The sequence below is a fragment of the Typopeltis vanoorti genome, chromosome 3, assembly GCF_054136105.1.
Source record: "Typopeltis vanoorti isolate ZY-2024b chromosome 3, IOZ_Tvanoo_1.0, whole genome shotgun sequence".
In the NCBI taxonomy this organism is placed as follows: Eukaryota; Metazoa; Arthropoda; class Arachnida; order Uropygi; family Thelyphonidae; genus Typopeltis; species Typopeltis vanoorti.
This window is the reverse complement of record NC_143551.1, coordinates 52142283-52156621: the sequence shown is the minus strand read 5'-3', so window position 1 is coordinate 52156621 and position 14339 is coordinate 52142283.

Below are 14339 nucleotides of genomic sequence, written 5' to 3'. Positions count from 1 at the left end.
AACCTATCGCCCCCAGATAGTTCGAAGGTTAACAGACCATTTTATGACTTACGGTAACAACCTGTCGTTCAAACTTACTGGAAATGCAGAGAACGGGAGATTCTCATCTAAACCCTTCACCTTAACCGGGAGAGTGATGTTACATTATCAGAGCATTAGCGATGGATGCCTTCACTACCACAATTTGCCATCTACCACCGTCTGATCATGTTGTCTCCGATGCAATTTGGATCCCCTCCCGAGAAGATATACTGAATCCGGTAAGCGAATTCTACCAGGAATGTGGAGAACCTGCATCTTTTGATAGCTGTTATTAGCAGCACAGACGGCGAGGAATCTGATACTTACAGTTTATATGGACAACATATTCCTGCATCATCTCCATGTACATCAAACTCCTCCCATTAGAGCAGCAGTTAGGTAAATATTCAAAGAAAAATTGGACACTTAAATGTTGTCAACGAAGTAGTTCCTATATCCCTTATGGAATGCCCATTCAAAGTTAGCACGGTTGTTCCTCTTTGCTATTGATGCAACATGTCAGTTCACCAAACCTTTCCATGGTTGAGAGAAAAGCGTTTCCTTCACAGAAGCAAGTTAAAATGTGATTACATTCCTTATCCTGTGAGGTTGACGTCTGCAGTTTCTCCGACAGGTTCTCTTCTTTTATTATGGTCCCTCAGGATATGTATTAAAAGTTTCTAGGGTCTGTTTTCCGAGGTTCTGCTTTTTATTTCTATGTTATCAACTACAAAAGGTAATTGGCAATTACCTTTTGTAGAGCCGATTGGGTCCAAATTGTGAACAGAGCTCTTATCTCCATGCTGAAAATGATCTCTCAGATTTCCCTTTTTGCTTTTCCTCTCAGCATAATTCACCCATCGATTAGAGATCCCTCGACACTTCTGTGCATGTCAGAAAAAGGAGAATTCATTCCGATAATAGGGTAATCAATCTGTCTTCGAGGATGAGTTTGTTTATTATTACAGGTCGGAATATTTAGCTTTTCTTTTACGAACGTTGCTGTTTTTAAAGTGTAGCTATTTTGCTTGTGTAGCAGCTGGGAAAATGTACGTAGAGTATTAACAAATTTAAAAAAGGTATAGCATAAATCAAAAATTTAACTAAGTTTATTTTTAAGAAAGTTTTCTATAAAATAAAAATAATTATACATAAAAAAAAATTTTTTTTTAAATGAACTTCGGTATTCTAAACTTACAGTTGAGAGAACTTAGACACTTTAATGTCCTAATTAATTATTTATGATTTGTTGCGACTCTTTTAACCCATGCAAAAAATACCATTGTCAAATCCTTTTAATCTTCAGAGTCATCTGAATCAGTGTCCGATTCGCCATCATTTTCACTTAAACTGATCACAAAAGGTTTGCATAATCCTTCGATAATTCCGTATCTGTCGCAATACATATATTCCAATGAGGTGACATGCGGGCAATATTATCCCCAGTTTTAAAATGTAATACTTTCAATCGCCTGTTCTGAAAGCTTAAAAAGTTTCGATATGTCAATATCCCCAGTTACGTCGCGATGGCTAATGAAACCTTTCACTTCTGCCAAAACATACTCAATAGCATTAATATCGCAATAATATGGTGGTAGTCTCGAAGCTAGAAATGTTCTTTGAGCATCGTGTCGAATTTAAATAGTTTAGTTGTGGGCGAGTTTCTTTGGACCAAATTAAGCAATTCAATTTTCGCATATCTGGGGAATGAGAAATGTTATTTGCAGAGAGCCAATCCATAATAACTTGCTTCTTATTAGACCAATTTGCAACTTTGTTTAATCGAATAGAGTGATATGAAGCGTTATCAATTAAAACAACAGCATTTTAGGAAGGTTTGGAATCAGTTTTTCTTCTTACCACTTTTCGAAGATCGTAGAATTCATTTCTACATGGAAATCTCCAGTAGTTGAATTGGCTTTGTATAGTAAGTGTGAATTCGGCAAAAAAACCCATTTCTCCACTCGCACACAAAATTATTAATCGCCGAGAGGCATTTCCGGTTTGTAGCACTCCACATTCTTCTTTAGACTGCCACCATTTACCGTAAGTTATATTACTATCAATCCAAATTTCATCCAGATACACAATCGGTCTTTTCTGCTTATTGAAACGTCTTATTGCTCTCAAATACTGCGTTCTAGATTAAGCAATATCATTTCGCTCCATGATAAGTTTCCTTTTATTCTGGGACTTTTTAAAACAAAATCCGATTTCATGGAGTATTTTCCTTAAAGTTTCTCTTTTCCAAGGAAAATTAATTTTTTCTATAAGCACAGGAATCAATTTCGGAACAATTAGCAGTCTTTTCTCGACCACGTAAAATTCGTGAATAGTTCTTATAACGTCTACATCTAAATCATTCAAAGCTACGGTTTCAATGGTTTTCTTTCTCTGGCGCTTATTTTAATTTAAATCAACGCAATTTAAATTTTGCCCACCTTCACCTTTTGATTCCCTACGAATTCTTTTAACAGTCGACCCCGATACTCCAGCAGTGGCACGTTTTATGACTTGAGAAAGGGGAACAAGTAGACGGCCTTCTAACGATCCTTGTTCGCAGAATGTCAGCACATTATTCAATTCTCTTTAGAAAGAGCTACTGAAAAGTTTAACAACAGAACTTGCTGGCTGTATTGGATCCATCATACAAATTAATAATAAAAATATAATGCAAAAAAACGACAACAAAAATCAAGCTAGTAATAGTACAGCGACAGACAAGAAAGCATGTGATTTCGCATGTTGGCGACCAATTCGTACATCCTTCACTTTTTTTTCCTGTTCAGCATGAATCGACTATTCTTGACAAAATGCCAAGGAGAGACCTACAAACAGTGCGCGAACTATAAATATTTTCAATATCTTTTGACTCTTTATTTTCAAAACATCATATGAATCAATATAATTTCCGTTTTATATATATAATCTAATGAAAACCTTCCGATATTGTATGCTGCTAAAAGATGCAATTGAAACTAGAGTGGTTTTTATTTTAAGCCAATCGTAATTCTGAAATAATTCTTTCTGTTTTGTGAAGACCCTTGACATTATATGTCTCGACTTAATGTTCTTTGATACTGCTGCACTTAAAGGTTGGCAAACTTTTCTTTATTTTATTTTTTCTGTTTCTATTTCAAAATTAAGAGCCTCAACAACTGACGGAAGCGAAGTAGTAACTGTTCTTTAAACTATTTTACATATAAGAAAGAGTAAGAAAAAATAACTATTATCCAGTGGTCACGTTTAATTTCAAGACAACAACAAAAAAAAAACGTAGAGAAGAAAGATTACAAACAAACAATGTGGAAAGAAACTTCAGAGCAGACCAGAGAACCTACTTTGCTGCGTACATCGTCAGATTCTGTTGGCTCTGCTCAGTTGAGAGATATTGCCCGAAACGTATGATTTCTAGTGTTAGTGGAGGAGTTCGGATGACATTGCATAATCTTCATCCGATTCTTTAGTTAATCTACAGTTCAATTGCGTGTTCCATGTTTATCAAATCTGATTTTCAATAGTGAAGTATCTCGGTTTAAATGAAATTGTTTATATGCAGTTCTTCAGGAAAAAACCCTTCTGGTGCTCGAACACTCCCTCAGTTTTACCATATCTGCGATTAGCATGTCATACTTGTAGCTACACGTGCGTGATATTGAAATTAAAAAATTAAGTAAATATTGCTTTATTTTATACCAGGTTTTGTTGCTATTTCTGTGTAGAATACCTGTTGGTTACTGCGATAATAATCGTAGGAAGTGGTAGAAGACGTAATATTCAGGAACGGAATAATTGGAGGTTGTAAACTAATAAATAACGCAGAAAATCTGTACATGAAATATTTTACGAATATTGCAGATGGTTACTTATTAGAACTTGAGGATCAAAGCTACCTTTCATTTCAAGTATCTGGTAAAATTCTTTCCTAAATTCTCCTTATAGGCCAATCCAGAAGACATAGTGGTTATGTGTACAATTGCTTCCTCTTCTCTGTCTGTTATATCAAAAATGTTGATGACATAAAATAAGATGGAGGAAAATCTTGTTTTTCGCGTTGTTGCTTTGGCTGTAAAGGCAAGTGGTAATTTTCCATTCTTTTATACAGTCAACAATTCTCCATACTGATTTCTGATTTGGTAGCAGGGGGTCTTAGAGAATGTGATTCCTTGGGGTGTGATGTTAAACTGAATTTCTCCATAGTTGTGATACTGAGATCTGCAGTGTGGAGTTGGTCAAAGCGTGCTACATCGTCCCCATACGCCTGTGTTGAATTCTTCAGTAAGGGAGATGAAATGTGTATTTATTCCTCTTATTGAACAGAAAGTTTCTTTTCATTGGAACGACTCTACAGTTAACGCAAAGAACTCAGGCGATAATCCTCGGATCACTTTTTTAACCTGATCGGGTGTTACACAAACGCATTAATAGTAGACATCCTTCTAAATAATTCCACCTCATATGTCATCTAGCATCTTGTAATAGAATCCCTCCAATATATTATTCGAAATCTCATCAAGCAAAGTGCATAACTTTGCACTCTGACATTCAATTGATAGCGTTATGCTATCAATTGAATTGACAAAGATTTCAGGAGATTGCTCATTTTTTTACCGTTTTCACATGACTGCATATTATTGGATTTGCATGGAAGGCAAATCGTTCCAATAATTTGTCTTCTCATTTTATTACAACCGTATGTCCACCCCCCAATAAATATGAAGCACCGAATAGGTTTTGTTCTCCTCCATTCTTTTAGAACATTTGACTCATCTTAGTAACTCGAAACCGGTTTTTCTCCACCCTAAAATAGTATTAGTAAAAACTCCCTAACAAATGGAAATGCACTGACATCAAAAACAAATCAATGGTTATCCGTTAGACAGTTCCAGCAAGTAAATGAAAGAGTCATATAGCATAGGTAGAAGAAACACCAGCTAACCGTGATCCCGTCTTGTGCTTTGAACCTTTGCGAGTATTCTCCCTCAGCAGAAATCTTCTGTGATGGACGGAAGCACACCGCAGGACATGGGATGGCTGTGTCCGCACAATTCGTCAAATGTTTGGCAGGTAACAGGAAACGATATTAGTTGAGGCAGGACTTGACAGACGGACTTCTCCAGCGAGAATTGTACGAAATGACTTCCAAACTTCCACGAAAATAAAATCGTTACATCAGTGGTTCTTAAACTATGACTCGTGATAAATCCAGTGATTGTAAAGAACATTTTAGAGATCGCAGTAAAAATTGATAAACGTACGTAAATTAAATATTTACTACAATGCTACTGAAATGATTACACTACTACCTTTCATTCTATATTTAGTTTGTTTATTGCAGAAATAAACGTGTAGAGCAGCAAAAATTTTTTTTAAAAAAATGTTCAAAGAATACAAATAATATAAGACCAGAGTATAAAAAACCTAATGGTCAAGCAGTGCTGATGGAGATTACTAATAATTTCGTTTTAAGAAAAGGGATATATCTATCTCTCCGTTCCATCCTATTCAGACGGGTTGGGTTTCCTCCTAACAAGAAGTCACAGCGAAATAATGCTGCCAGCCCGCCACTCCTCTGTTGCATCCCCTATTGAAGGTATTCATGATTGTAGTCCGTCTGTGTGCACGAGGACGGTTTGCTTGCAGGCGGGATGAAAAAAACCTCAGTTAAACTGGGGAGAAAAACCCTGCTGTCCACGCCAAGAATTGGCTATAGCTGAGAAAGATCGAACCTCGGACACTCCTTCCCCAGGCATATGGTCGCGAAGCGCACAGCGAAAAGTCTAACCGCGCAGTCAAGAAAAGGGATAGTAGACAGGAAATGTCAGATGAGTGATGATCGTAGAAGATGACGGTTGAGCTTTGGTGAGAAAAACAGATTTGGAAGGCCGTATTTACAGGTTCACATCATTGTCATTAATGGCCGTTGGTAAAGTTGATGTGGAAGTTTTTTTTTAAACAGAATTTTTATTTTCTGTTGCATTTTTGGATGTATTTTTTGTAATAATGACATCCTATGGAAGTTTACTTGTGGGTTTTTGTGAGAGATTCTTTTCTTAAATCTCAGGAAACCTAAAATTTATTATAATATCTGTTGTGAAAGTGGATAGTTTTCAGAATTGCAGCATGTAGCAAGGTAGAACTTGACTCCTATACAGAAATTTTCCAGACTATTCAAGCTTGGTTTTGACAGTGTCCATAAAAGTGCAATACATGACTTCTTTCATCTACAATTCAGCAAGGTAAGAAGAGGAGGATTATTCACTTCAGCTAATATGGAAGCCCCTATAGTGTTTCCAACGGGTTAGTCCCCGTATACTAATTAGTGACCTGTATTGAACCCTCAAACGTAGGTGATGCTTGCTTTTTGTTAATAAATTAGTGTGAGAAAAGTGCCTGGAAAACCACATGTATTGAAAGGGGGAGGGGGCAGGAACTGGAGATGAAACATAGAAATAACCACATCACGCCTCCAATACGAGGACTATACTGTTGTAGAAAAAATTATCTACAAGCTAGAGGTCTAGTTAGTATTTCCTCCATCTAGAGAAAATATACTTATAAGGCAATATTCGTCTCGCCAGAGCCCCGTTTGTGAAAACAGACCATACACGGGAAGGTGGGGTTGACTTGGCTGGGAGAGGCTGTATATTGCGCTTCTCCAACCCATTAGCGGCCCGAAACAAAGGATGAAATGGCATTAAGCCCAAAGGCAGCCTATCATTTGGATACGAGAATGCTCAAAGATGACCTGGAAATAGTAATGCAAAATTTCCTTATGAGACTACCATGATAATATCCGGAATTGTAAAATTGGATTCCATCGTTAATTTGAAGTAACTTTCAAAATGGACGCAAAGGTGTGTTTATTTTCCTGTATGACATATTAGGTAATTGTCATTCAGAATATTGTATTTCAGTTGGAAAACTTGTCTCATAAAGAATCTTGATGTGGTGGAGAATGCGCAGAGGTGAGCGACCAATATTAATCGCTGGAAAGAGTGAATAGTTCTTACAAAGAATGAAGTTTAATTGTTTGTTATATTTGTTTACACTGTTTATAACAAAAATAAAAAGCCATGTTAAAAATAATTCTAGTTATCGCAAGTGCCTTTGGCACACACGGAAATGATAAAACTCTGTAAGACTTGGTTAAATAATTTTGAGAACAGTAATGACAGAAAATATACAATTTTTCACCATCGGTTTGTTTTTCAACAATACTTTGCCACTACCAATAAGGAGATTTTTAAAAAGGCCCTAATACAAAGAAAAAGTGTAATAATATGCTATGATTTGCAAATTATTACAATTATTCGGTGCCAGTTCACGGCAAAGCAATTGCTTTGAAAAATGTCTGATGTTAAGAACATATTTAAATATATGTGAGCATTGCGATATTCTCTCAACAAGAGCGTGTGGCGATGGAAAACAGTTTTATATTTTATTTCATTCGTGAACAGTATACAAAACACGGTTGACACCAGTTCTAAGTTATCATACAGTCGGAACAGATAAAGAGCGATTGATCAAAGATTAGAGACCACTGGGTTACGAAGAGTTCTACGAACAATGAGGGAAGTGAATCAATGAGTTCAGTAACAGAATCATATTAAAAGTATTGGAGTAAATTAATTTTGTATGAAAGTGCTAATAGAATAGGAATAATGTGAACTAAATCATGTAATATTGGTCTAAAATGAAAACTAATGCAAGATAACATCAATGTACAGGAAAACAGTGGTCACTAGTGTATAAACAAATTAAAATCGAATTGTTGCATTATATAAGAAACCAAAGTAGGAATAATAAATTAACTGAAAATAAAAGTTATACGGAATAGCTTATACTACGTTGTAGAAAGGGAAGCTTCGAGAAATATTATAACTGTTATATTGACCCCGTATGAAAATTCAGCCCTAATCTTATAAAATGGGCTAATTCACCTTCTAGATAATTTCCTTCGCAGTATTTCCGAAAGCAAAAAACAAATATCACGACTACAGGAGCCTAATCCAAGAATACACTCAATTATCTGATATAAGTTTAAATTAACAAAAAAGATGATAACAGAGTTTGTAAGTGGTGGGGATGAAACAAGAATGTTAAGGGAATAAAAAATCTACAACTCCCATTATTTTCCTTAAAATTGGTGATGACAACGGAAACAGAACAGGAACTGCCGCATTACTTTTTGATTATAAGAAATTACAAAAAGGGCGTAACATTCTATAAAACATTTCGAATAAACGACAGAATACTCTCAGCTAATACCTGAAATGAAAAACCTTAATTTGGTATAAAAATATACACGTCAATTTTATATAAAAAATAACAAAATCTCTGCCAGATAATTGGCGTTGTTTTAATTTATCATATATTCTATAATTATAAGCGTCGTCGTTATAAGAATCATATGTCATGAAGATTATCACTTTTCAATAAGATATCGAAATAAAATAAGTAACATATGTAGAATAATTAATATGAAAACTAACATTAATTCATTAACACATATATAATTAAAATTTGTATAATAAAATCTAAAATATTAGAAAACGGATTCAAGCTATATATATATATATATCTACATACCGGAACATTTATAAATAAATAAAAGATAATTCTGTCCTAATCACAAATATAATAATGATATTCAAAAAAAAAAAACATTCATTAATAAACCACATTTTTTTAATAATAAAACACCAAATTTTAAATTTTCAAAAAAAACTGGAAAATACATATTTCTTTTAAAAGACAAAATCTAAAATAGCTTTTGTGATGAAACCTATATCAAATTTTTAGCAATTGCTAAACGTCGGACTTCATAAATTCTTATGATATAACACACGTCTAAATTTTTATTCAACATCATTTAGGTCCATTACTAGGGAGTATCACTTTGCGTTGCTCTCCACTGAAGGATTCGTTGAATTATCTGGTGAAATACCATTTCCCACTTTCTGCTGCATTCGTCTTCGCTGCAAATAAGTCTCCAAAGAAATAACTTTTTTCTTTTGTACTTTTTTTGTCAGCGTCTCAACATTATTTCTTGGTTCACCTGATGCCACCGAATACCCCCTCAGACGAGGATCTTTCCTGATAATCTCAGGTGGTAACTGTTGCAAAATATTTCGGTAATCAACTGCGGAATAAAGCTCATGCTTAATTACAAGGGAAGACGTTGGTAATAAAGGGATTAGTTTAATATTTTCTACCGATATGTTATTACCAGGAGTGTTTCGACTGGGCTTCGAAACAGCGGAACATTCACTGCTCGATTTCGTTCTACATGTTTTTCCTTTTAAGAATCTACGAAGACGAGGATCTCGTTTTGCTATTACAGGATGAATTTTATCCAAAATATCCTTGTAGCCGCTTCTTGCAGGAAGATCAAGTTCAAATAGTTTATACACTACTTTCGAGGAGACCATTTTCTTACTTACTTTGCAGTTCACCTCTTTCTTAATAACAAGAGATTCCTTCTTTGAACGCTCATGTTTTACAGTACTTGTGGTAGGCCAAGAAAATGCTGGGCCATTCGAAATGATCTCCTGGATTTTTCCTAGTATTCTTTCGAAGGGCGATTCCACTTGGCACATTTTCAAAGTGCCATTATTCACGCTTTCAGAAGGTTTAGGTTCAGCAGTACCAGTGACAGATGTGTTAGAAAAAACGTTAAGGCTAGTCTTTTCAGACACGATTGGATTCTTACGTACTATCCCTTTCGGCAGACTACCATCTCCTGCTTTAGCCACATAAATTTCAGACGAAGTACACTGAACTATTCTGCTTTTCAGTTCAGTGGATTTTTTCTGAGGTTGCAAAATGGCTTTCTTATCAGAAGATCGAATAGGATTTCTTTTCTCGGTAACTTTCTTCTGGTTACGTTGAGCAGCACCAGTCGTAAATATAGAAGAAATGCTAAGATGAGTATTTTGAAACACGGCAGCTGTCTCAGGAACGAGACCCCTATGAACATTATTATCTTTCGCTTTTTCCGTGCGAATTTCAGTCGAACTGTGCTGACGTTTTCTGCTTTTCAATTCAGATGATTTGTTACCAATTTGTGAACTTACCTTTCGATCAGCAGATGGAATAGGATTCGATTTCGCAGTAACCTTTTTTAGCTTAAGGAGATGCCCAACGCTCTTCGACATACAGGAAACGTGAAGGGGAGCCTTTTCGGACACAATAGCTGTCTTATCATCGATATTTTTCTGCCGAATGCTACCTTCTGCTTCGACCATACCAACTTCAGCTAAACTACGCGGAGGCTTCTTGCTTTTATGTTTGTGCCCAGACTGAAAACTTGCTTTCTCATCAGTAGATGGAATAGCATTTGTTTTCGTAGTAACTTTGTTAGGCTTAAACTCAGCAGCAGTCTTAGGAGAAATGCGGAAGTGAGTGTTTTCAGAGACGACAGATTTCGTATCAGCGATATCTTTTTGCGGAATAGTGCGTTCTGCTTGCACAGTACGAATTTCAGCCAAACTAAGCTGACGGTTTCTGCCTTTAAAATCAGACGATTTGTGCCCAAATTGCAACCTCACGTTTTGATCATCAGATGGAAGAGGATTTGTTTTCTCAATAGGAACTGTTTTATGTGTACAAGACCTGCCGAAATTAATTTTTTCAAACATGTGATTTTCCTCAACGATGCTTTTGTGCAGATTATCCTCTTTTGATTTACCCACAATAATTTTCGAGGGACTACGTTGAAGTTTTCTGGTTTTACATTCAGAGGATTTTTTCCTAATCAGCGAATTTGTTTTATGCTGACCAGAAGTAATAGCCTTTGTGTTCATGCTAACTTTCTTAATCTTAAGACAAGTATCAGTTATCATTTCAGACTTGAAAACTTTCTCATTATCGAAACCTATCTTAAGTTGACTGCTTTTGATTTCAGAGGATTTGTGCGGAATGTGCAAACCTACCTTTCTTTCAACAACTTTCTTAGTCGTAGGGTTAACAGGAGCAGTCTTAGATTTACAAGAAACACTGAGGTGAGTTTTTTCAGATGGAATAGTTTTCTCATGAACCATACATTTCTGCAGATTAGTATCTACCGCTTTGAAGATTTGAGACGAACTACAGTGTTTCAATTGAGATGATTTGTGCAGATCATTTGAATTTCCTTTTTGATCAGCAGATGGAATAGAAATTTTCTCTTCTTTTTTCCTCTGTAAATAACATTCCAAACTGATGGCCCTTTTAGCCTTCTTTGCGGGATTTTCCGAAGACATTAATTCTGCCCCCAAAAAATAAAAATAAAAAAAAAATAAAGGAATCTGAATTATATATAGATAGATTTGCAGATCTATGAGAAATGTAGTAAAAGTTAGGATGAAATTACAAATAATTGAAAATTCGTATCTTACCTCAATTTTCACTTAAGAAAAACGTCTGCGTGAAGAGAAGCGTCCGACTGCGACGAGTTTAACACAAGATATGAGCCGTGGTACAAAATATATGACTTGCATCATCCCAGTTCTCATATGTCCAACTGACCAATAGGCGATAAACACGTGACTAGGAGATTAGTCACGGTTACCCCCTGAAAACGTAGAACCCTAAAGCAATGAATCAGACAGTTGGAAATAAGACTTCATAAGGAAACTATTGAAAGTAATATAAAATACAAAGCACGTTATAATATAGCAACAATTTCTATTTAATCTAATACATACTATTATATTATGTTTATATTAAAAAAAATTATTCCCTATATTTAATGCGTATTTCATGTTAAATTTATTTTAAATTTGCGCAAGAATTCATCTCTTTTATAAAAAATTTCTGAATATATAAAAAAATCTAGTTATAAGTTTTTCGTAATAGAAGATCTTTTTGTTATTTTTAAACAAAACGTAATTTACGCGTTTAAGTGTTTGAACGTGAACGGCTCTAGCATCAGTACCGTGATACAGTGAATTACGAAAACTAATACAGATGCAACTAAGCGAAGAAAATCAGGTTTCCGTTAGCGGTAATTTGAACTACTTACATTAAGCGAAGAATGAATGAAAAGTGAATGTCAAAATATCTTCCAAATCCACCAGCACTGTAACTTAAGTGTATAATCTAAGTATAATCATTGCTCCTTAAAATAAGTGCTTTCAATATCTCTTTATCTTGGAGGCCCCACCTAGAGAAAAGCAGCTCAACCTCTATTTTGAAAATGAGGGGATATGTTATGTTTCAATTAGGAAGAAGCAACAAACTACTCGAGACAATTTATGTTCACAAAGTGCTTGTTTTGAATTAGTCGATCAGCTTCTTCAGAAAGTTATTCTCGAGTTTCCTAAGGAAAAATTGCAATCTTTGTATGCCATCGTCTACATAACCTTCCTTTGAAAAGGGAAAGTGAGTGCGGAAATATTTTAAGGAACTTTGATGAAATCGAAAGATTTTGAAATTATTCTAATTAAAGCTAAGTGATATGATAAATTACTGATATTGATACTGATAAATACTAATATATACTCGTCAGTAATAAGTCGGAAACATTATCAATGGGGTTCACATCCTGTTTCTGTGTGTCCAGAACTAGTATGTGAGGTGGTGAATGTCGCTGAACCAGTTTTTGCGCGATGGACAGTAGTATTGTCGCCCGTGAAACAACCGTCAACTGATAGATAAAAAATCAACATTACAGGATCAGTAACAATTTCCAGATTTCCTTGATAGATAGCCGAACTTCCAGCAGTATCAAGTTCCACCATCTCCAGTACCTTGAGTTGTGTTTACAAGGAAATCCTAGGTTCATTACTTCATTTGGGTAGTGCAAAACTCTCAGGCCACCGTCGATACAGAAGGAGGAATAGAATGAATCGTGGAACCACATGACTTTTGTTTCAGTACCCAGACACGGAGTTCCCGACGCCAGTGTGCACAAACTTTCTAGTTCATGGCAGAAATCATTGGTTTCTGTATATAGGCATGCGTGCCAATACAGATCCTCTGCACATTTGTTGAGGTATGAATCGAACAGCCTTCATTAAATGCGAAGGTCAATTCCTGTACACAGGAAGTTTTGTTTGTCTGTAAACGTTTTCTCAGACGATGGCAGTGTCTTTCCTGACAAATTGTTTTAGGACCACAGTTACGCCTCTAACACAATGAATGTTTTTTTTCACTAAGTATAGAGCCGAGATATCTCGCCTTTTGAGAAACCAGTCAGCCCTCCTGTTTTCAAAATCGTGGCTGCAGCCAGATGGTCTCCCACAATATGCTTTTTATCGAACTCAAAAAACTAATGTTTTTACCCATTGTGTTCGAAACTATGGATCAGCAACATACTTAAATATATTCGCCTAGAACATGTGCTCATGCATTTGACCATACATACAAGTAATTTGTATGTATGCATGCTGAGTAAATCTCTTTTATATACATGCTCATAAAGTTTTCTAATTCATTGGCTGGTGTGTGTATGTATTTCAAAACAGAAATCGAAATATTCCAATTCCTTCTCTACTTGAAGATACCGAATATTATCATTATCAAATTCCTGCCATGTAACTTCAAGTGTTGTATAGGCTAATATAGTACTATATGAAAAATTTATGTTATTACTAACTTCCTATCTACAATTTTCCTCCAAATCAGTCTGTTACTTGTTAAGACGCCATAATTATTAGATCTTATATTTCTATCTTCTAAGGCACTTTTATCGTATCAATTCACTTATGTCTTGGTCTTCCTCTAGGTCTTTTTCCTGGCAACCAGGAAGAGAACACTTGTTTTGCTAATCTTTCCTCTTCCATTCTGTTTAAGTGACCATACCACCTGAGATTGGCTCTGTTACGCATTCCTGGATGCTGACAATGTCACGTTCTTTCCTAATATCTTCGATTTTAATATGATTATTGCCATTCATGGCATCTCTTCATGACCCTAATCTTTCTCAAGACTCATGTACGGTCTTTATTCTTTGGTAAGTGTTTTACTTCTGACCCAGCTCTCAGATCCATAAATTAAAATTGGTTTGAACACTGTCTTGTATACACTAATTTAGTGTTTTGACTAATTTCTCTTATTCCATATACATTTATTCAGTTGACTTCCTACCATACCAGCTTTGTTGATTCTGTTGTCTATTTCCATATTTAAGCTTCACTAAAAATCGTGCCTAAGTAGCTGAAATGTTTCACTTGCTCCACAGGTTCTACATTTATGATGCAGTTGATAATTTCAATGCTTCTACCTATTTTCATTGTCTTTGTCTTTTTAATGCTGACTTTCATACCATATCTATTACAACAGTTATTCAAGTTAGTCCGGGAATCTTGTAGCGGATTTATTTAGAAGTATAA